A 21,362-nucleotide genomic window follows, 5' to 3' on the forward strand; every position below is an offset into this window, starting at 1 on the left:
CCTCAACAGTTTAGGATTTTCACCTTTCATTTGCATCAGCCATTTGAGAGGTCTGTGGTCAGTTTGAACTAGGAAGTGAGTCCCAAAGAGGTATGGTCTCAGCTTCTTCAGGGACCAAACCACAGCAAAGGCCTCCCTCTCAATGGCACTCCAACGCTGCTCCCTGGGGAGTAACCTCCTGCTAATGAAAGCAACAGGCTGGTCAAGGCCATCATCATTTGTTTGGGACAAAACTGCCCCTATCCCATGTTCAGAGGCATCTGTCTGCACAATGAACTGCTTAGAATAATCTGGAGCTTTTAGAACTGGTGCTGAGCACATTGCTTGTTTCAGGGTGTCAAAGGCCTGTTGGCATTCCACAGTCCAGTTCACTTTCTTGGGCATTTTCTTGGAGGTGAGTTCAGTGAGGGCTGTCACAATGGATCCATATCCCTTCACAAACCTCCTGTAATACCCAGTCAAGCCAAGGAATGCCCTGACTTGAGTCTGGGTTTTTGGAGCTACCCAGTCCAGAATAGTCTGGATCTTGGGTTGGAGTGGCTGAACTTGGCCTCCACCTACAAGGTGGCCCAAGTAAACCACAGTTCCCTGCCCTATCTGGCATTTGGATGCCTTGATAGAGAGGCCTGCAGATTGCAGAGCCTTCAAAACCTTCTTCAGGTGGACCAGGTGATCCTGCCAGGTGGAGCTAAAGACAGCAATATCATCAAGATAAGCTGTGCTAAAGGACTCCAAGCCAGCAAGGACTTGATTCACCAACCTTTGGAAGGTGGCAGGGGCATTCTTTAAACCAAAGGGCATAACAGTAAACTGATAATGCCCATCAGGTGTGGAGAATGCTGTTTTCTCTTTTGCTCCAGGTGCCATTTTTATTTGCCAGTACCCTGCTGTCAAGTCAAAGGTACTTAAGAATTTGGCAGCACCTAATTTATCTATGAGCTCATCAGCTCTAGGAATTGGATGAGCATCTGTCTTGGTGACAGAATTGAGCCCTCTGTAGTCCACACAAAACCTCATCTCTTTCTTTCCATCTTTGGTGTGAGGTTTGGGGACTAAGACCACTGGGCTAGCCCAGGGGCTGTCAGAGCGCTCAATTACTCCCAATTCCAGCATCTTGTGGACTTCCACCTTGATGCTTTCCTTAACATGGTCAGACTGTCTAAAAAATTTGTTTTTGACAGGCATGCTGTCTCCTGTGTCCACATCATGGGTACACAGGTGTGTCTGACCAGGGGTTAGGGAGAAGAGTTCAGGAAACTGTTGTAGGACTCTCCTACAATCAGCTTGCTGTTGGCCAGAGAGGGTGTCTGAGTAGATCACTCCATCTACTGAGCCATCTTTTGGGTCTGATGACAGAAGATCAGGGAGAGGTTCACTCTCTGCCTCCTGATCCTCATCTGTTACCATCAACAGATTTACATCAGCCCTGTCATGGAAGAGCTTAAGGCGGTTCACATGGATCACCCTCTTGGGGCTCCTGCTTGTGCCCAGGTCCACCAAGTAGGTGACCTGACTCTTCCTTTCTAGCACTGGGTAAGGGCCACTCCATTTGTCCTGGAGTGCCCTGGGAGCCACGGGCTCCAGAACCCAGACTTTCTGCCCTGGTTGGAACTCAACCATTGCAGCCTTTTGGTCATACCAAAACTTCTGGAGCTGTTGGCTGGCCTCAAGGTTTTTGGTTGCCTTTTCCATGTACTCTGCCATTCTAGAGCGAAGGCCAAGTACATAGTCCACTATGTCTTGTTTAGGCTCATGAAGAGGTCTCTCCCAGCCTTCTTTAACAAGAGCAAGTGGTCCCCTTACAGGGTGGCCAAACAGAAGTTCAAAGGGTGAGAATCCTACTCCCTTCTGTGGCACCTCTCTGTAAGCAAAAAGCAGACATGGCAAGAGGACATCCCATCTCCTTTTGAGTTTTTCTGGGAGCCCCATGATCATGCCTTTTAATGTCTTGTTGAATCTCTCAACTAAGCCATTAGTTTGTGGATGGTATGGTGTAGTGAATTTGTAAGTCACTCCACACTCATTCCACATGTGTTTTAGGTATGCTGACATGAAGTTGGTACCTCTGTCAGACACCACCTCCTTAGGGAAACCCACTCTGGTAAAGATACCAATGAGGGCCTTGGCTACTGCAGGGGCAGTAGTCGACCTAAGGGGAATAGCTTCAGGATACCTAGTAGCATGATCCACTACTACTAGGATGTACATATTTCCTGAGGCTGTGGGAGGTTCTAGTGGACCAACTATGTCCACTCCCACTCTTTCAAAGGGGACCCCCACCACTGGAAGTGGAATGAGGGGGGCCTTTGGGTGCCCACCTGTCTTACCACTGGATTGACAGGTGGGGCAGGAGAGGCAAAACTCCTTAACCTTCTGGGACATATTGGGCCAGTAGAAGTGGTTGACTAACCTCTCCCACGTCTTGGTTTGTCCCAAATGCCCAGCAAGGGGAATATCATGGGCTAAGGTCAGAATAAACTCTCTGAACGACTGAGGCACTACCACTCTCCTAGTGGCACCAGGTTTGGGGTCTCTGGCCTCAGTGTACAGGAGTCCATCTTCCCAATAGACCCTATGTGTTCCATTTTTCTTGCCCTTGGACTCTTCAGCAGCTTGCTGCCTAAGGCCTTCAAGAGAGGGACAGGTTTCTTGTCCCTTACACAGCTCCTCCCTTGAGGGTCCCCCTGGGCCTAAGAGCTCAACCTGATAAGGTTCAAGTTCCAAAGGCTCAGTTCCCTCAGAGGGCAGAACTTCTTCCTGAGAAGAGAGGTTCCCTTTTTCTGACTGTGTTGCAGTTGGTTTCCCAACTGACTTTCCTTTTCTCTTGGTAGGCTGGGCCATTTTTCCAGACTCCAGCTCTACTTTTTCACCCTGTGCCTTGCATTGTGCTCTTGTTTTTACACACACCAGTTCAGGGATACCCAGCATGGCTGCATGGGTCTTTAGCTCTACCTCAGCCCATGCTGAGGACTCCAGGTCATTTCCAAGCAGACAGTCTACTGGGATGTTTGAGGAGACCACCACCTGTTTCAGGCCATTGACCCCTCCCCATTCTAAAGTTACCATTGCCATGGGATGTGCTTTAGTTTGATTGTCAGCATTGGTGACTGTATAAGTTTTCCCAGTCAGGTATTGGCCAGGGGAAACCAGTTTCTCTGTCACCATGGTGACACTGGCACCTGTATCCCTCAGGCCCTCTACACTTGTCCCATTAATAAAGAGCTGCTGCCTGTATTTTTGCATGTTAGGGGGCCAGGCAGCTAGTGTGGCTAAATCCACCCCACCCTCAGAGACTAGAGTAGCTTCAGTGTGGACCCTGATTTGCTCTGGGCACACTGTTGATCCCACTTGGAGACTAGCCATTCCAGTGTTACCTGGATTGGAGTTTGGAGTGGAACTTTTCTTGGGACAGGCCTTGTCTCCAGTTTGGTGTCCAGACTGACTACAGTTTCGACACCAGGCCTTTTTGGGATCAAAGTTTTTACCCTTGTACCCAGGATTGTTTTGTGAAGAGGCTCTGGGCCCACCCTCCTGTGCAGGTTTTTGGGGGCCTGTAGAAGACTCTTGACTATTTTTATTTTTGGCTGTCTCACCACCTTTCCCCTGGGGAGGTTTTGTGACCCCTTTCTTTTGGTCACCCCCAGTGGAAGTTTTGGACACCCTAGTCTTGACCCAATGGTCCGCCTTCTTTCCCAATTCTTGGGGAGAAATTGGTCCTAGGTCTACCAGATGCTGATGCAGTTTATCATTGAAACAATTACTTAACAGGTGTTTTTTCACAAATAAATTGTACAGCCCATCATAATTACTTACACCACTGCCTTGAATCCAACCATCTAGTGTTTTTACTGAGTAGTCTACAAAGTCAACCCAGGTCTGGCTCGAGGATTTTTGAGCCCCCCTGAATCTAATCCTATACTCCTCAGTGGAGAATCCAAAGCCCTCAATCAGGGTACCCTTCATGAGGTCATAAGATTCTGCATCTTTTCCAGAGAGTGTGAGGAGTCTATCCCTACACTTTCCTGTGAACATTTCCCAAAGGAGAGCACCCCAGTGAGATTTGTTCACTTTTCTGGTTACACAAGCCCTCTCAAAAGCTGTGAACCATTTGGTGATGTCATCACCATCTTCATATTTAGTTACAATCCCTTTAGGGATTTTCAACATGTCAGGAGAATCTCTGACCCTATTTATGTTGCTGCCACCATTGATGGGTCCTAGGCCCATCTCTTGTCTTTCCCTCTCTATGGCTAGGATCTGTCTTTCCAAAGCCAATCTTTTGGCCATCCTAGCTAACTGGATGTCCTCTTCACTGGAGTTATCCTCAGTGATTTCAGAGGTGTTGGTCTCTCCTGTGAGGGAACCAGCATCTCTGACTATTATTTTTGGAGTCAGGGTTTGAGAGACCCTGTTCTCCCTAGATAGGACTGGTAGGGGGGAATTGTCCTCCAAGTCACTATCCTCTTCCTCTGAGTTGCCACCCTCAGAGGGGTTGGCCTTTTCAAACTCTGCCAAAAGCTCCTGGAGCTGTATTTTGGTAGGTTTGGGGCCCATTGTTATTTTCTTTATTTTACAGAGTGACCTTAGCTCCCTCATCTTAAGATGGAGGTAAGGTGTGGTGTCGAGTTCCACCACAGTCACATCTGTGCTAGACATTTTGCTTCTAAAAGTTGGAATACTTTTTAAGAATCTACAACTAGTTCTAGAATCTAATTCAAACTTTTACAAACTTTTAAACTCTAAAAGAAATGCTAACAGGGACTAACACAAGGCCCTAGCAGGACTTTAAAGAATTTAGAAAACTTTTCAAATTGCAAAAATCAATTTCTAATGACAATTTTGGAATTTGTCGTGTGATCAGGTATTGGCTGAGTAGTCCAGCAAATGCAAAGTCTTGTACCCCACCGCTGATCCACCAATGTAGGAAGTTGGCCCTGTATGTGCTATTTCAAAGTAAGGAATAGCATGCACAGAGTCCAAGGGTTCCCCTTAGAGGTAAAATAGTGGTAAAAATAGATAATACTAATGCTCTATTTTGTGGTAGTGTGGTCGAGCAGTAGGCTTATCCAAGGAGTAGTGTTAAGCATTTGTTGTACATACACATAGACAATAAATGAGGTACACACACTCAGAGACAAATCCAGCCAATAAGTTTTGTATAGAAAAATATCTTTTCTTAGTTTATTTTAAGAACCACAGGTTCAAATTTAACATGTAATATCTTGTTTGAAAGGTATTGCAGGTAAGTACATTAGGAACTTTGAATCATTTCAATTGCATGTATACTTTTCAAGTTATTCACAAATAGCTACTTTAAAAGTGGACACAGTGCAATTTTCACAGTTCCTGGGGGAGGTAAGTTTTTGTTAGTTTTACCAGGTAAGTAAGACACTTACAGGGTTCAGTTCTTGGTCCAAAGTAGCCCACCGTTGGGGGTTCAGAGCAACCCCAAAGTCACCACACCAGCAGCTCAGGGCCGGTCAGGTGTAGAGTTCAAAGTGGTGCCCAAAACGCATAGGCTAGAATGGAGAGAAGGGGGTGCCCCGGTTCCGGTCTGCTTGCAGGTAAGTACCCGCGTCTTCGGAGGGCAGACCAGGGGGGTTTTTGTAGGGCACCGGGGGGGACACAAGCCCACACAGAAATTTCACCCTCAGCAGCGCGGGGGCGGCCGGGTGCAGTGTAGATACAAGCGTTGGGTTCGCAATGTTAGTCTATGAGAGATCAACTGATCTCTTCAGCGCTGCAGGCAGGCATGGGGGGTCTTCCTCGGGGAAACCTCCACTTGGGCAAGGGAGAGGGACTCCTGGGGGTCACTTCTCCTGTGAAAGTCCGGTCCTTCAGGTCCTGGGGGCTGCGGGTGCAGGGTCCTTTCCAGGCGTCGGGACTTAGGTTTCAGAGAGTCGCGGTCAGGGGAAACCTCGGGATTCCCTCTGCAGGCGGCGCTGTGGGGGCTCAGGGGGGACAGGTTTTGGTACTCACAGTCGGAGAGTAGTCCGGGGGTCCTCCCTGAGGTGTTGGTTCTCCACCAGCCGAGTCGGGGTCGCCGGGTGCAGTGTTGCAAGTCTCACGCTTCTTGCGGGGAGTTGCAGGGTTCTTTAAAGCTGCTCCTTGAAACAAAGTTGCAGTCTTTTTGGAGCAGGTCCGCTGTCCTCGGGAGTTTCTTGTCGTCGTCGAAGCAGGGCAGTCCTCAGAGGATTCAGAGGTCGCTGGTCCCTTTGGAAGGCGTCGCTGGAGCAGAGTTCTTTGGAAGGCAGGAGACAGGCCGGTGAGTTTCTGGAGCCAAGGCAGTTGTTGTCTTCTGGTCTTCCTCTGCAGGGGTTTTCAGCTGGGCAGTCCTTCTTCTTGTTGTTGCAGGAATCTAATTTTCTAGGGTTCAGGGTAGCCCTTAAATACTAAATTTAAGGGCGTGTTTAGGTCTGGGGGGTTAGTAGCCAATGGCTACTAGCCCTGAGGGTGGGTACACCCTCTTTGTGCCTCCTCCCGAGGGGAGGGGGTCACAATCCTAACCCTATTGGGGGAATCCTCCATCTGCAAGATGGAGGATTTCTAAAAGTTAGAGTCACCTCAGCTCAGGACACCTTAGGGGCTGTCCTGACTGGCCAGTGACTCCTCCTTGTTGCTTTCTTTGTTCCCTCCAGCCTTGCCGCCAAAAGTGGGGGCCGTGGCCGGAGGGGGCGGGCAACTCCACTAAGCTGGAGTGCCCTGCTGGGCTGTGACAAAGGGGTGAGCCTTTGAGGCTCACCGCCAGGTGTCACAGCTCCTGCCTGGGGGAGGTGTTAGCATCTCCACCCAGTGCAGGCTTTGTTACTGGCCTCAGAGTGACAAAGGCACTCTCCCCATGGGGCCAGCAACATGTCTCTAGTGTGGCAGGCTGCTGGAACTAGTCAGCCTACACAGACAGTCGGTTAAGTTTCAGGGGGCACCTCTAAGGTGCCCTCTGGGGTGTATTTTGCAATAAAATGTACACTGGCATCAGTGTGCATTTATTGTGCTGAGAAGTTTGATACCAAACTTCCCAGTTTTCAGTGTAGCCATTATGGTGCTGTGGAGTTCGTGTTTGACAGACTCCCAGACCATATACTCTTATAGCTACCCTGCACTTACAATGTCTAAGGTTTTGTTTAGACACTGTAGGGGTACGATGCTCATGCACTGGTACCCTCACCTATGGTATAGTGCACCCTGCCTTAGGGCTGTAAGGCCTGCTAGAGGGGTGTCTTACCTATACTGCATAGGCAGTGAGAGGCTGGCATGGCACCCTGAGGGGAGTGCCATGTCGACTTACTCGTTTTGTCCTCACTAGCACACACAAGCTGGCAAGCAGTGTGTCTGTGCTGAGTGAGAGGTCTCCAGGGTGGCATAAGACATGCTGCAGCCCTTAGAGACCTTCCTTGGCATCAGGGCCCTTGGTACTAGAAGTACCAGTTACAAGGGACTTATCTGGATGCCAGGGTCTGCCAATTGTGGATACAAAAGTACAGGTTAGGGAAAGAACACTGGTGCTGGGGCCTGGTTAGCAGGCCTCAGCACACTTTCAATTGTAAACATAGCATCAGCAAAGGCAAAAAGTCAGGGGGCAACCATGCCAAGGAGGCATTTCCTTACACTACCTATATGTAGCTTCACAATAGTAACTCTGAATATGGCCATGTAACATGTCTAAGATCATGGAATTGTCCCCCCACGCAAAATCTGGTATTGGGGTGCCAATCCCATGCATCCCCGGGGCTCCACTATGGACCCCGGGTACTGCCAAACCAGCTCTCTGGGGTTTTCACTGCAACTACCGCTGCTGCCACCCAACAGACAGGCTTCTGCCATCCTGAGGTCTGTGCAGCCCAGTCTCAGGAAGGCAGAACAAAGGATTTCCTCTGAGTCCCTTTGGGACTAGGTGTTAAAGGCTGGGGAGGGGTAGCCTCCCCCAGCCTCTGGAAATGCTTTGAAAGGCACAGATGGTGCCCTCCTTGCATAAGCCAGTCTACACCGGTTCAGGGAACCCCCAGTCCCTGCTCTGGTGCGAAACTGGACAAAGGAAAGGGGATTGACCACTCCCCTGTCCATCACCACCCTCTGGGGTGGTGTCCAGAGCTCCTCCAGTGTGTCCCAGACCACTGCTATCTTGAATCCAGAGGTGTGAGGGCACTCGGGAAGCCTCTGAGTGGCCAGTGCCAGCAGGCGACGTCAGAGACCCCTCCTGATAGGTGCTCACCTCACTAGGTGGCCAATCCTCCTCTGAGGGCTATTTAGGTCTCTCCTGTGGGTTCCTCTTCAGATAACGAATGCAAGAGCTCACCAGAGTTCCTCTGCATCTCTCTCTTTGACTTCTGCCAAGGATCGACCGCTGACTGCTCTAGGACACCTGCAAAACCGCAACAAAGTAGCAAGAAGACTACCAGCAACATTGTAGCACCTAATCCTGCCGGCTTTCTCGACTGTTTGCTGGTGGTGCATGCTCTGAGGGCTGTCTCTCTTCACCCTGCAATGGAAGCCGAGAAAAAATCTCCCGTGGGTCGACGGAATCTTCCCCCTGCTAACGCAGGCACCAAACTTATGCATCACCGGTCCTCTGGGTCCCCTCTCATCTTGACAAGCGTAGCCCCTGGAACACAGGAGCTGGATCCAAGTGACCCCGACAGTCGGGTGGTCCTTCTGTCCAAATTTGGGGGAGGTAAGTCCTTGCCACGCCAGACAGTAATCCTGTGTACTGCGTGAACTGCAGCTGCTAGGGCTTCTGTGCACTTTTGCAAGACTTCCTTCCCGCACAGCACAGCCCAGGTCCCCAGCACTCCGTCCTGCATTGCTCAACTCGCTGAGTTGACCACCGGCTTTGTGGGACCCTCTTTTGTTGTGCTGAGACGACTGCTGTGCTCAGATTTCTTGAATGCCTGTTCAAGTGCTTCTGCAGGTGCTGCCTGCTTCTGCGTGGGCTTTCTCTGTTGGTGAGCGCCCCCCACTGTCTCCTCCTCCAAGGGGCGACCTCCTGGTCCTTCCTGGGCCCTGGCAGCGCCCATTATCTTCAACCGCGACTCTTGCAGCTAGCAAGGCTTGTTTGTGGTCTTTCTGCGTGGAAACAACTCTGCATCATCCAGCACGCTGTGGGACATCTTTTGACCAAAGGAGAAGTTCCTGGCACCTTTCGTTGTTGCAGAATCTTCGGTTTCTTACACCCGGAGGCAGCCCTTTTGCACCTTCATCTAGGGTTTAGTGGGCTCTTGCCCCCCCTGGACACTTGCGTTACTCTTAGACTTGGTCCCCTTCGTTTGTAGGTCCTCAGGTCCAGGAAACCGTCTTCAGTGCTTTGCAGTCAGTTGTTGCCTTTGCAGAATCCCCTATATCGGCTTTACTGTCTTTCTGGGGTAGTAGGGTAACTTTACTCCTACTTTCCAGGGTCTTGGGGTGGGGTATCTTGGACACCCTTAGTGTTTTCTTACACTCCCAGGGACCCGCTACACACCACACTAGCCTAGGGGTCCATTCATTGTTCACATTCCACTTTCTTATATGGTTTGTGTTGCCCCTAGGTGTATTGCATTCTATTGTATTCTACAGTGTTTGCACTATTTTCTGACTGTTTTACTTACCTGATTTTGGTTTATGTGTATATTTTGCGTATTTTACTTACTTCCTAAGTGAGGGTATCCTCTGAGATAGTTTTGGCACATTTTCACTAAAATAAAGTACCTTTATTTTTAGCAGCTCTGAGTATTGTGATTCTTATGATATAATGCTATATGATGTAAGTGGTATAGTAGGAGCTTTGCATGTCTCCTAGTTCAGCCTAAGCTGCTCTTCTATAGCTACCTCTATCAGCCTAAGCTGCTAGAACACTACTAATCTACTAATAAGGGATAACTGGACCTGGCACAAGGTGTAAGGACCATTAGGTACCCACTATAAGCCAGGCCAGCCTCCTACAGTATTACTATTCATTTTCAGTTTATGTGGCATGAAATGTCCTAATAGCTCTAACTCGAGCAAACGCGAGACCCATTGCATTGCCAATGCTTGTTTGTCTCTTGTAATGAAGTCAATAAAAAACTGCCCATCACATGAACACTCACAGAACACGTGATTACAAACCCAGTGCAGGGCAAGCCAGGAGTTTTGTCTCCACTGTTTTTTACTTGCGGCTGTGTTAGTTTGCTCACAATATCCACATAGATCTGGTATTAAATAAATGCAGTGCATTGTGCAGTGTGCTCTGGGGTTGGAGGCCACATACTCCCCTCTGCCCCCCCTGTCCAAGGGAGCCCCCACCCACCACTCATCACTCCCCATCTTCAGTCAGCCTTCGCTGTCCGTAGGTCTTCAAAAATACACAGACAACACTGTATGATTTGTAATGCACCATTCACATTTAAAGTTGCATTCTGGGACTTGTAGTTTCATCTACCATTCGTCTATGTGCATACAAATGGCAGAAACGGAGCCGGGGGTGGTTCCAAGAGACCCCCATGCAGACACGGGTAGCCAGGCCTCAGTGGGGGCTCCTGCCCCCTCCCAGGCCCTCTAGATGGCCCCTCCCACAGCAGAGCGCTGCGAAGCACTACATATGAAGAGAGGAGCCCCTGGGGAACGATAACTATAACAGCCCCCATCTGAAGCATTCGTGGAGGGGGCAGGAGGGTGAGTCCGCAGGGGGCACGAATGGGGCGGCCAGAAGAGTTACAGGGAGTTTATCATTTGTACATTTGTGCACAATCATATAGCGCTAACATTACCGAAAGGTGCTGAAGCGCTTTACAAGAGGAATATTTCATCAGAGGAGGAGGGTTTACATGGCCGTGGGGCGAGGCTGTGTCAGGTTTGGGGGTGACGAGGTCCAGATTCTGGACTGTGCTTAGAGGGAGGGAGGGAGGGGGAGAAAAGAATAACAGCCCCTCCCGCAGGAATTTGTGGGAGGGGGGAGGAGTCTGCAGGGAGGGGGTAGGAGTCTGCAGGAGAAGGGAAGTTGTCTGTACTCCGAGGGGTGCAGCCAGGACAGGGGTGCAAGCGCCAGGTGTGGGGGGTACTTCACTCATCTCTACGGGAGGCTGAACCACAGATCTCATGGGGGTGCGGGGGCTGGGCACATTTATTGTGTGAGGAGAGAGAGAGCATCGCGCCCCCTATCCCTCCCTGCTGCATCCTTTCACCATCCCTCGGGTGGGGGTGATTGTGGGGTGCTGACCACCCCCACTAGATGAAGCACTTCCGGAGTCCCTCCTAATGGCAGAGGTGGGGGCGACCACACAAGCCCTGGATGGACACAGACAGTGAATTATTATCACCCAGAAGTGCCGTGTGAAGGGAGCGCGCCGTGTGATCTGCTGCAGGTGAGTGAGTTGTCGCTGTGTGATCTGCTGCAGGTGAGTAAGTTGTGTTCGTGTGATCTGCTGCACGTGAGGTGTAGCCGTGTGATCTGCTGCAGGTGAGTAAGTTGTAGCCGTGTGATCTGCTGCAGGTGAGTAAGTTGTAGCCGTGTGATCTGCTGCAGGTGAGTTGTGGCTGTGTGATCTGTGAGTTGTCGCCGTGTGATCTGCTGCAGGTGAGTTGTGGCTGTGTGATCTGTGAGTTGTCGCCGTGTGATCTGCTGCAGGTGAGTGAGTTGTCGCTGTTTGATCTGCTGCAGGTGAGTAAGTTGTGTTCTTGTGATCTGCTGCACGTGAGGTGTAGCCGTGTGATCTGCTGCAGGTGAGTAAGTTGTAGCCGTGTGATCTGCTGCAGGTGAGTAAGTTGTAGCCGTGTGATCTGCTGCAGGTGAGTTGTGGCTGTGTGATCTGTGAGTTGTCGCCGTGTGATCTGCTGCAGGTGAGTGAGTTGTCGCTGTGTGATCTGCTGCAGGTGAGTAAGTTGTGTTCGTGTGATCTGCTGCACGTGAGGTGTAGCCGTGTGATCTGCTGCAGGTGAGTGAGTTGTCCCCGTGTGATCTGTGGCAGGTGAGTGAGTTGTGGCCGTGTGATCTGCTGCAGGTGAGTGAGTTGTTGCCGTGTGATCTGTGGCAGGTGAGTGAGTTGTGGCCGTGTGATCTGCTGCGGGTGAGTAAGTTGTGTTCGTGTGATCTGCTGCACGTGAGGTGTAGCCGTGTGATCTGCTGCAGGTGAGTAAGTTGTAGCCGTGTGATCTGCTGCAGGTGAGTTGTGGCTGTGTGATCTGTGAGTTGTCGCCGTGTGATCTGCTGCAGGTGAGTGAGTTGTCGCTGTGTGAAATGCTGCAGGTGAGTAAGTTGTGTTCGTGTGATCTGCTGCACGTGAGGTGTAGCCGTGTGATCTGCTGCAGGTGAGTAAGTTGTAGCCGTGTGATCTGCTGCAGGTGAGTTGTGGCTGTGTGATCTGTGAGTTGTCGCCGTGTGATCTGCTGCAGGTGAGTGAGTTGTCGCTGTGTGAAATGCTGCAGGTGAGTAAGTTGTGTTCGTGTGATCTGCTGCACGTGAGGTGTAGCCGTGTGATCTGCTGCAGGCGAGTAAGTTGTGTTCGTGTGATCTGCTGCACGTGAGGTGTAGCCGTGTGATCTGCTGCAGGTGAGTAAGTTGTAGCCGTGTGATCTGCTGCAGGTGAGTTGTGGCTGTGTGATCTGTGAGTTGTCGCCGTGTGATCTGCTGCAGGTGAGTGAGTTGTCGCTGTGTGATCTGCTGCAGGTGAGTAAGTTGTGTTCGTGTGATCTGCTGCACGTGAGGTGTAGCCGTGTGATCTGCTGCAGGTGAGTGAGTTGTCCCCGTGTGATCTGCGGCAGGTGAGTGAGTTGTGGCCGTGTGATCTGCTGCAGGTGAGTGAGTTGTTGCCGTGTGATCTGTGGCAGGTGAGTGAGTTGTGGCCGTGTGATCTGCTGCGGGTGAGTGAGTTGTTGCCGTGTGATCTGCTGCGGGTGAGTGAGTTGTTGCCGAGTGATCTGCTGCGGGTGAGTGAGTTGTAGCCGTGTGATCTGCTGCGGGTGAGTGAGTTGTCGCCGTGTGATCTGCTGCGGGTGAGTGAGTTGTCGCCGTGTGATCTGCGGGTGAGTGAGTTGTAGCCGTGTGATCTGCTGCGGGTGAGTGAGTTGTCGCCGTGTGATCTTCTGCGGGTGAGTGAGTTGTCGCCGTGTGATCTTCTGCGGGTGAGTGAGTTGTGGCCGTGTGATCTGCTGCGGGTGAGTGAGTTGTCGCCGTGTGATCTGCTGCGGGTGAGTTATCGGGGTGGGAGGGTCGGAGCCGGGAAGTCACTGAGTGAGGGGCTTTGCTCCCTCCTCCTGTTTACAGTGTAATTAGTGGAATAAAAACGGTGAATGGTTTCCTTCTCCCCGACCCCTCCCGGGGGTCTCAGGCCGGTGACCCCTGACACTGGTCTATATTGGTATAAAAGTGACCTCTGTCCTGGGAAGGGGCCAGGTTGGTCCACATCACGCACAGTGGGGCCACATTTTTCCCGGTGTTGTGGATTGGTAAATATTGGTCTGTTTTATAAATGACTTTCTGTTATTTTTAGCATATTGGGCTGGAATTTAGAAATGTGTGTGGGTTACAGGATCAGTCTTTTGTGGGTTGTACCCTGAGCTCGGAGCCCCTGCAAGGTGAGAAGTGAAGAAACTTTAGAAGTGCAGCGGGGTCACCTGCATTTCAGCAGCCCCCCCCGCACCCCCCCCCCCCCACACATCTGCACTTCCAGAAGCTTCCCTGAACAATGGGAGTTTAACAACATAAACCTTTATTATACAGCGCGGCAGATAGCGCCTCGACGCCATTTAAATCCACTTTGTGGGCGCAGGACCCTGTGATTTGCCAGCATGAAAGCCCTGCTTGTTTAATCCACAGTTTGTTGGACAGTTTCTCAGGTGGGAGGAAGGTAACCGAGTCCATGGAAAGAAATCTCAGCTCCTCACATTAACAATCTCATTTGACAACTTTGCTTAAAATTCGCAAAAGCTGCTGACTTAGAACTGGGGAGTCAGGATCCAGTCTCGGCGCTGGCTCAACATCCTGTGACCCTGGGCAGATCACTTAATTGCCCTGTGCATAAAATAAATGAATAATGTGTCCTTGTGTAATGTAACTAGTGTCAAGTAAAGCCCCCAGTACCCCCAGGTCGAGCTTCAGCTCCCTGAAAATGCCCCCCATGAGGACTCAGAGAGAAAGTAAGCAGTTAGCAGGAGCAGACATTCCGCGCCCACCCCCTCTGTGGAAGGGTCCGGTCACAAATCTCCATTTACTGCCTCGTTGACTCTGCCCCTGCCCCTCCTTCCTAGAAGTAGCAGCATTGGGCTACATTGAGGTACTGGGTTTTTCAGAACCGGTACTGATCCGGTAACCCAGCGGTGCCAGGGTACACCCAAAGACCTCGGGTACTTTCCTGATTCAGACCACAGAAACTCAGAGTCTTCTAGGTGAAGTCAAAGATCGAATTTATTGGCTGCAGCCAAGTGACAAGTGTCCTAGAAGTACAACAGCAGGTTTGTATGTTCTCAGGAGACTGCGTTTCAATGCGAAGTCGGGTTTCCTTATATACAGTTTTTTAAGCTTCAGGCAAACATTCTTGACATTTTGGTTGGTCATTCACATGTTTTCACTACAAAGGAAAAAACAGTGTCATGATGAAACCTCATATTTCATGTCATCCAACCCATAATAAATTACCCGGCAAGGCCTAGTATTTTACATCAGATAAGTGTGGACCCCCAATAAAAACGGGCACCTCCCCCTCGTAAAGTAAGAAGAAGAAAAGAGCAGGTGCAGGTGTGAGCAAGATTAGGCAGGGTGTGTGAGCGATAATAAGGGTTTTATGGCCTGGTGTGCCTTGATGCTATCTGATTCGGCCACTGGGAGAGGGACTGACCAAACAGGTTTGGCCTGAGGCAATGGTTCCAGCTTGCCCAGGTCAGAGAAAAGTCAATCAAGGTGTACGTGTCCTTGGAATCAAATCTGGCTGTATTATAAGCCTATGTGAGGGCAACTTTTAAAAATGGCTGCCGTGTATAAAATGGGAGCCACGAGTGCAGGACGAAAATGGGGATTTCGAGGTGAAAACGCTGCTGGAATTGAGCGAAAATGCTCATGCTTAGTGTACTAGTCATTATCGGTCTTTTGATACTAAAATCGTACTGCTGTGGCAAAGTAAATTACATGGGTCCAGAATTTTTAGAACCACAAACCCTCCTTTTGCCCTTACATAGGCAATAAACCTATTCTCATGCTAATCTGAGTCCAGGTCTATGTTTATAAGGCCATGGAGATGTTGCTGGAGCAAAATTCTAGTACTTGGTAACTCTCTTTGGACAGGTCTCCTCGAACATGAAGTAGCACAAAAGGCCACATATGGCAGGACAAAATAAGGAATACCTCTATCTGCAGTAGGTGGCATAAGATCACACACCCAACAATTAATTAGTGATGTTCACTACTAACTAATGTTGATGCAGAAGCTGTACAAAAGAATTGCTTACGAATTCTGATCTTCTAACCTGCTCATGTTCAGGAAAAGGGTGAAAAGAGTGCAAAGAAACAATAGTAGGAAAAGACATAGGTTGGGAAGTGGGTGCAGAAGTCAATTGAGTAGAGAAAAACAATCCCACCCATAAATGACAACGTCATGTTTAAAAGACTCTAGAAAACACGTTATTAAGAACATATAGATAACGGGAGAAAGTAGTGACCACTATTACAAATGAAATAATAATTTTTCACAACCCTAACCAAAAAGCAAATCATAAAATTATCTAGTAACATTTTTAGGGCTCCTCTGCATTTCAGTAATTTTTGTATGTTCAGGTGGAACAGTGGTGACTCTCATCAATGCTCTAAGGTGAAAAGGGGGTACTCTTTCCACAGAAAATGGACTTTATTCTGCTTTTACTAAACAGAATAGTACTTTAAAACAATGCCAGCAAAACAATCAGTCTCCTAACACCTAGTCTATACAATCACACGGAAACCTCTTGTGAAACCAACTATGCCCAGAGTCCGCTTCAAAAAGCCTCTCTGGCAGGCTTCTATTGTCCATCAAATTTTCTTTTGTTGTTTTCTTTCACATGGGCCTCTCAATTCAGGCCTCTTCGTGAGAAAAGTACTGCTTAGTTGGAGTGCCCTCCTGGCAAACACCCACAGCTCACTCGAAAGTCTCAATGTCTTAAAGCAATGCACCAGTGTCTCTCCTCTGTGGCAGACACTACAAACAATGTGCTCTTCATTGATCAAGGGCACAAATCATCTTGTGCAGACCCAAACACCATTAATTGGGAAATAGCTCAAGCTCAGCAGCACTTTCAGACTCCAACACTCATTATTTAGCGTCAGAGGACGCTCAAGCTGCTCTTTCATGGGCACCACAATATAGTGCCTTTTTCCAAACTTGAAATCTCCGGTGCACTGCCCTTCTTCCGTTGGAGCAAAGAAAGGGATTGCACACTGTCAGAGGTTACCAGCACATGACAGGTAGAGAAATGAAACCTCAAAACAGCTCTGCTATCAACAACAGGAATCCTTCTCTTTAGCTCTTTTACACTGAAACTTTGGTTTTGTGATGTCCAACGCCGTCTGATGGAGCAAGTACGATACCATGCGCTGGCGATCGCTGTCCAGCTTTGCTACTTTCTGGGTGCTGAGACTGTAGGGCCAAGACGTCCGTCTTTCATCTGTAGCTGTCACTGATGGGAATTAGGCTTAAATCAATGTCCTGCAGGTTATTATGACTTGATACCCGCAGAATCTAGTGACGTAGGAAATGTGCCACAGTTGTTAGTTTCCTTCAATTTAGTACAAAAACAGTTCATGGTTTTTAACAAGGGGACTGCAAGCAGGTGGTCTGCAATCTTCAAAGGAGTAGCCATACACCATGGGCATAAAATACAAAGACAAAGGTAGAAGGGCAAAACAGGGTCTCTAGCATCTTTAATTGGGTTCTCTCCATTATTCTCTGCCATCTATAGCTACATGAGAATTCTATCTGAATGGATTTCCTCACACAGTGGCATTGTCTAATGGGGTAAACACATATTTTCCTCAATGATTAAGTCTAGGTGTTCCTCCTTACCTTAGAACATCTCAATAGAGAAATCACATGATACCGATTATCAGGGACATGTAGAAACCTTCCTTTAAAAACTGTGCATCAGGTGCACTATGCAATACACAGGCTAATAGTCAAATGTGCAAACAAAAAGACAAGAACTAGAGGGTCCTGATATTTGCATGATTAGGACACATCTGATCCCACCAAAAATTAAAGTAGCAGGAACAGAAGGGAACCGAAAACCAAATTAAAATAGACATTGAAAATTTGTCATGTTCAAAAAGGTAAACATAAGATATCTCCTATTGAAATGGAAAACTTGTCTTACTATAATATTGAATCAGTTAACCAGTCTATCGCTATCCTGACAGTCAGGCTGGAAAACATTGAAGCAGGCAAATTCTTGAAAACCAGTCTGGTCATACCAAAGGGAATTATACATAACATGGGGGTCCCTGGTACATCACTGCAGTCTGGAAATGTGAACCTGAACAATACATCAATAATAATAAAAGGGCTGACTGGTGAAAGGAATTCGAAAAAGAGAAATGGGACTAGGACATAGCTAAAATCTCAATAACTAAGCATGATGCGACATTGGTCAGGGGAAGTAACAAAAGAAAAAATCTATATGAAGAACAAAAAAAATGATTTGGGTGATAGTCAGGCATGTGACACAACACCGAGAGTACGGGTGATACACAAAGGCCAAAGTTACACAAATTTTAACTCTACCGTTGGCGACTACACCATATACGGTACTCCTAGCTAATGTTTCAGTTCCTTCTTCAGGAAAAAATGAAAACCTGGTTTTCTTTTAAGGAACGAAAGCCATATGCTACTTAGGAAACAGAACATCATTAACTAATGTAATATAGAAATTAGGCCACCTTGAGTCACAGATCTATAATTTCATCCTTAGGTCCAATCAAGGCTACATAAATGTAGGGCTGCCTGTTCCTTTAAGGGAAGGGGCAGTAACGTGACTAACTGCAGGTGACACACTTTGATCCTGTATATCTCTTTTTATTTTCCTTCAATACCAATATAGCCAAATAGACATGCACTGGTGAAGTGTTGTCTCTTTATGTTCACAGCATGAAATATCATTATCTGTGGAATTTAGTAACCAGAACAAGTTCAACCAACTGTTGCGTAGCGATGGGCATCGTCATGACCATCCCCTAACAACACAGGGGAGCTTGTAATAGTATCAAAAGCAGCAACAAACATGCAAAAAACAAATAAAAAATAATAAAAACGCACAAAACGTCAAGCCATCAGATATACTTGCTGTGTATCAAGCACAAAAAGCATAGACAAAACAATAGCATGTGTGAATAAGCGGTGACACACAACACCATGTCATGTACTTTATGCACTGTAAACCTGCAGCCCAAAACCCAATATTTGGGCCTGTTTAATTTGTCAGGTTTAAAATCCTTACCCTCCTTTTGACAGTAGATCACCAGGCAATGGAAATCTGCTGTCAAATATAACTTTATTGTTTCTCTTCTAACATACAGGACCAGCAAGAACAATTCATGATAGGACCAAATATAGAAAATAAATTTCCATTACTTAACTGTTACCCTCTTGTCAGTTACTTCGCAACATCAAGCCACCTTAGTTTTACCTTTCTAAAAGTGAAAATTGTTACACTGACACTCCATATTAATTTGGCACCTACAATTTCCACTGTGAAAAATAAGTCTTAATTGTCAAATCGTTCTCATTAAGGCATGTAGCCTTCAAAATTTGAGAAAAGGGCTGCATCTTATTTTCTGTCTAAGACTTAATGCAACAATTCATTTTCTGTCAAATAAAAGCAACTAGCAGGCATCATTTTATTTTTTTAGAGCGGAGACACAAATGTATCAGTTCTGCAGAGCATTTAACATGATGTTGGGACTTTCGAAGAAACCCCTTTTTTTATATTTTCCCTTTGGAATTAAGTTATTTAATTGTATTGATGTTCTTCTGGAGAAACCAGAAATCCCACTTTTAGAGGCCCGTAGGGTCATTCTGCATTTCACAGAGACAAGGCCCTAATTTAAAAGGTCACAAGTGTCAACATGACAGCCTCCTCCATTGTTTATGGGAAAACTAAAGATAGCATCTCAGCAGCGTGACTTGAGCCAGCCTCTGTAGCTCTCCTAGCTTCTGCCACTCTGAATCTGTCAAAGGCAGTAGGCCTTCCTATTTTCCTTCTAACCTGCAATAATTCACTCTATTTTAAAAAAAATATTTTTTTCTTTTTTAGGCGCTAAAAAAATTATCTCTATTTCCAGATTATTAAACTACATTTACTGTGAATAATTCACAAACCTTAATAACACACATACCAGTTGTTAGAATAAATGCTTGTTGAAATCCCATGCAATGGTACATATTTCATCAACCTCGAATGAATGAACGTCTCAGTAGGCCCAGCTGACGTTAGAACCTTCAACCTTGATACTAAAACAAGCCTTTGTACTGGCACATTGACTCATTGAATCATAAGAAGGCACAACCTGCAAATATATATCAAACCTAAATGTATGCATTTACTGAAGCCTGAGACACTTTAAAAAGTACTCTGAATGAAAGAAAATGTAGTTTAAACAGTGCTTTTGCCCAAAATCGACATTGATATTTTAGGCATTAAAAAATCAATATCCTACAATTTTCTTGCATAATATGCATTACCAGAATGTCTATTACACAATCCATGAGTCAGCCATTGAAAAATATTAACTTATACTTTATAGAAATGAGCTTGTTTGCTCCTGCGCCAAGGGAAAATTGCACAAACAAATGTCATTTTAGCGGTGCAACATAACTTAAATTAAATTTTAATGTTAGGAGGTCATAGTATAGGTATTAAGCTTTATAAATATTAAAAAACGATTTTGAAAGGCACTTATTTTTAAATAATTTTTCCATAATTAATAATTTTCTTTTTTAAAAATAAAATAAAAACCCAATTATTCTTTTTTTTGTGATAATTCCACATATAAAAGCAAGCTGCATCCCTTGCCTATTATTTGGGATACATTAACTCACAAGGCTAAGCGCATAAGCCTAACTTGAAATGCGTCACATTTTTGCGCCACTTTCATTTAAAAGGAAGGTTATGCAAAATTCCACCCGTGTTTAACTGGGAAAGTGCTGGCTGAATTGAACATTCCTATCAAATATACTGCAGCTGAAAAGTTTGCCTGTGAACATCTAATACAATGCATCTAAGAAAAATGCTGTAAATGTATTTTTTTTTTTTTTGCAAAAATAGATAATTTCGTTTTTTTGGGGCCCTATTTATATCTATTGAATGTGTTTTCTAATTTATTAAGCATTTAACGGCAGTTTTGTATATGTGCACAATTGCTCATTCTGTAAATTAAAGAGCAACATATAGCTATGTTAGCACATCACATGGTTCATTTCTGGATGTTTTCTAAGTTTCTACTTAATATTAATTAACCAACATTTTACTTAACAAACTGTAAACATCAAGAAGACCCACAAACACACATTGAGCTCATTTCAGATATAAACAGAAAACACTCAGTACACACAATACAGCGCGCTTTAGCCATTTTTTTATAAATAGCGCCGTTGCAATTTACTTACAGAACCGTTTGCAGATCCTAGTTGTAAGTCATATTTACAAGAAAAAAAAAGGAAAACTTTTCTCAATTATTTCCAAGAATAGCGGACCCATACTTTATTAAACGTGATGGGGCCTACTCCGTGCTTCACATATAGTTCATAGGTTGGAGTTCCAATCGGAGGAACCGGACATGAGTCCTCCAACCGGGAGTCCCTTTTACAACCAAGACAAAACAAATTTCCAAGTCTGCTAAGACCAGGCATCTTCGCTCACTAGTCTAGCTTCAAACTTCAAAGGATTATCGTTTATGATAGTCTCGTGAATACACGAGTCCTTCGGCTTTGGTACTTGCAAGTTCCAAATCAAAGTGATCCCGAAGGGATACCAAACCAAATGTCCAACTAAGGACCAAACCAAGTGTCCAACTAAGGACTGGGAGACGCTCCACTTATACTTAACTGAAAATATCGATGACGTCACCAGAAGACTCGTCTTATCGTTTCGCTCTACCAAACATCAAGGGTCCAAATCAGGGCGACAGCCAGGGCAGCAGTCCTTCGTAGCCGTCGGGAAGCGGGGAACCTCGCAGCAAAGACTTTCGGACCACGTCGACATGCAGGGGTCGATGAAGTGGAGGCCTTCCTCCAGAATTTTCACACAAAGCTCCCCACGGACCTCAGGCTTGGACCGGTACCGCTGGTATCGCCCCACGTTGGGCGGCAACTGAGGTACTGGGTTTTTCCGAACCGGTACTGATCCGGTAACCCAGCGGTGCCAGGGTACACCCAAAGACCTCGGGTACTTTCCTGATT

General features: G+C 46.9%; 1 protein-coding gene across 4 annotated transcripts in view; it reads left to right on the forward strand.

Annotated features, from left to right (window-relative positions):
• Positions 1-10,435: 10,435 nt before the first annotated feature.
• LOC138295261 (zinc finger protein 420-like) overlaps positions 10,436-21,362 on the forward strand; it is a 58,240-nt gene continuing 47,313 nt past the window's right edge. Inside the window, exon 1 of one of the 4 annotated variants that reach the window (XM_069233456.1) lies at positions 10,436-10,626. The gene's annotated coding sequence lies outside the window, so the exon portion shown is untranslated. Of the gene's footprint in view, positions 10,627-10,929; positions 11,316-12,562; positions 12,584-21,362 lie in introns of those variants that run through there. The other 3 variants (XM_069233455.1, XM_069233454.1, XM_069233453.1) reach the window with 3 other exon arrangements.

Source organism: Pleurodeles waltl, chromosome 5, assembly GCF_031143425.1.
Source record: "Pleurodeles waltl isolate 20211129_DDA chromosome 5, aPleWal1.hap1.20221129, whole genome shotgun sequence".
In the NCBI taxonomy this organism is placed as follows: Eukaryota; Metazoa; Chordata; class Amphibia; order Caudata; family Salamandridae; genus Pleurodeles; species Pleurodeles waltl.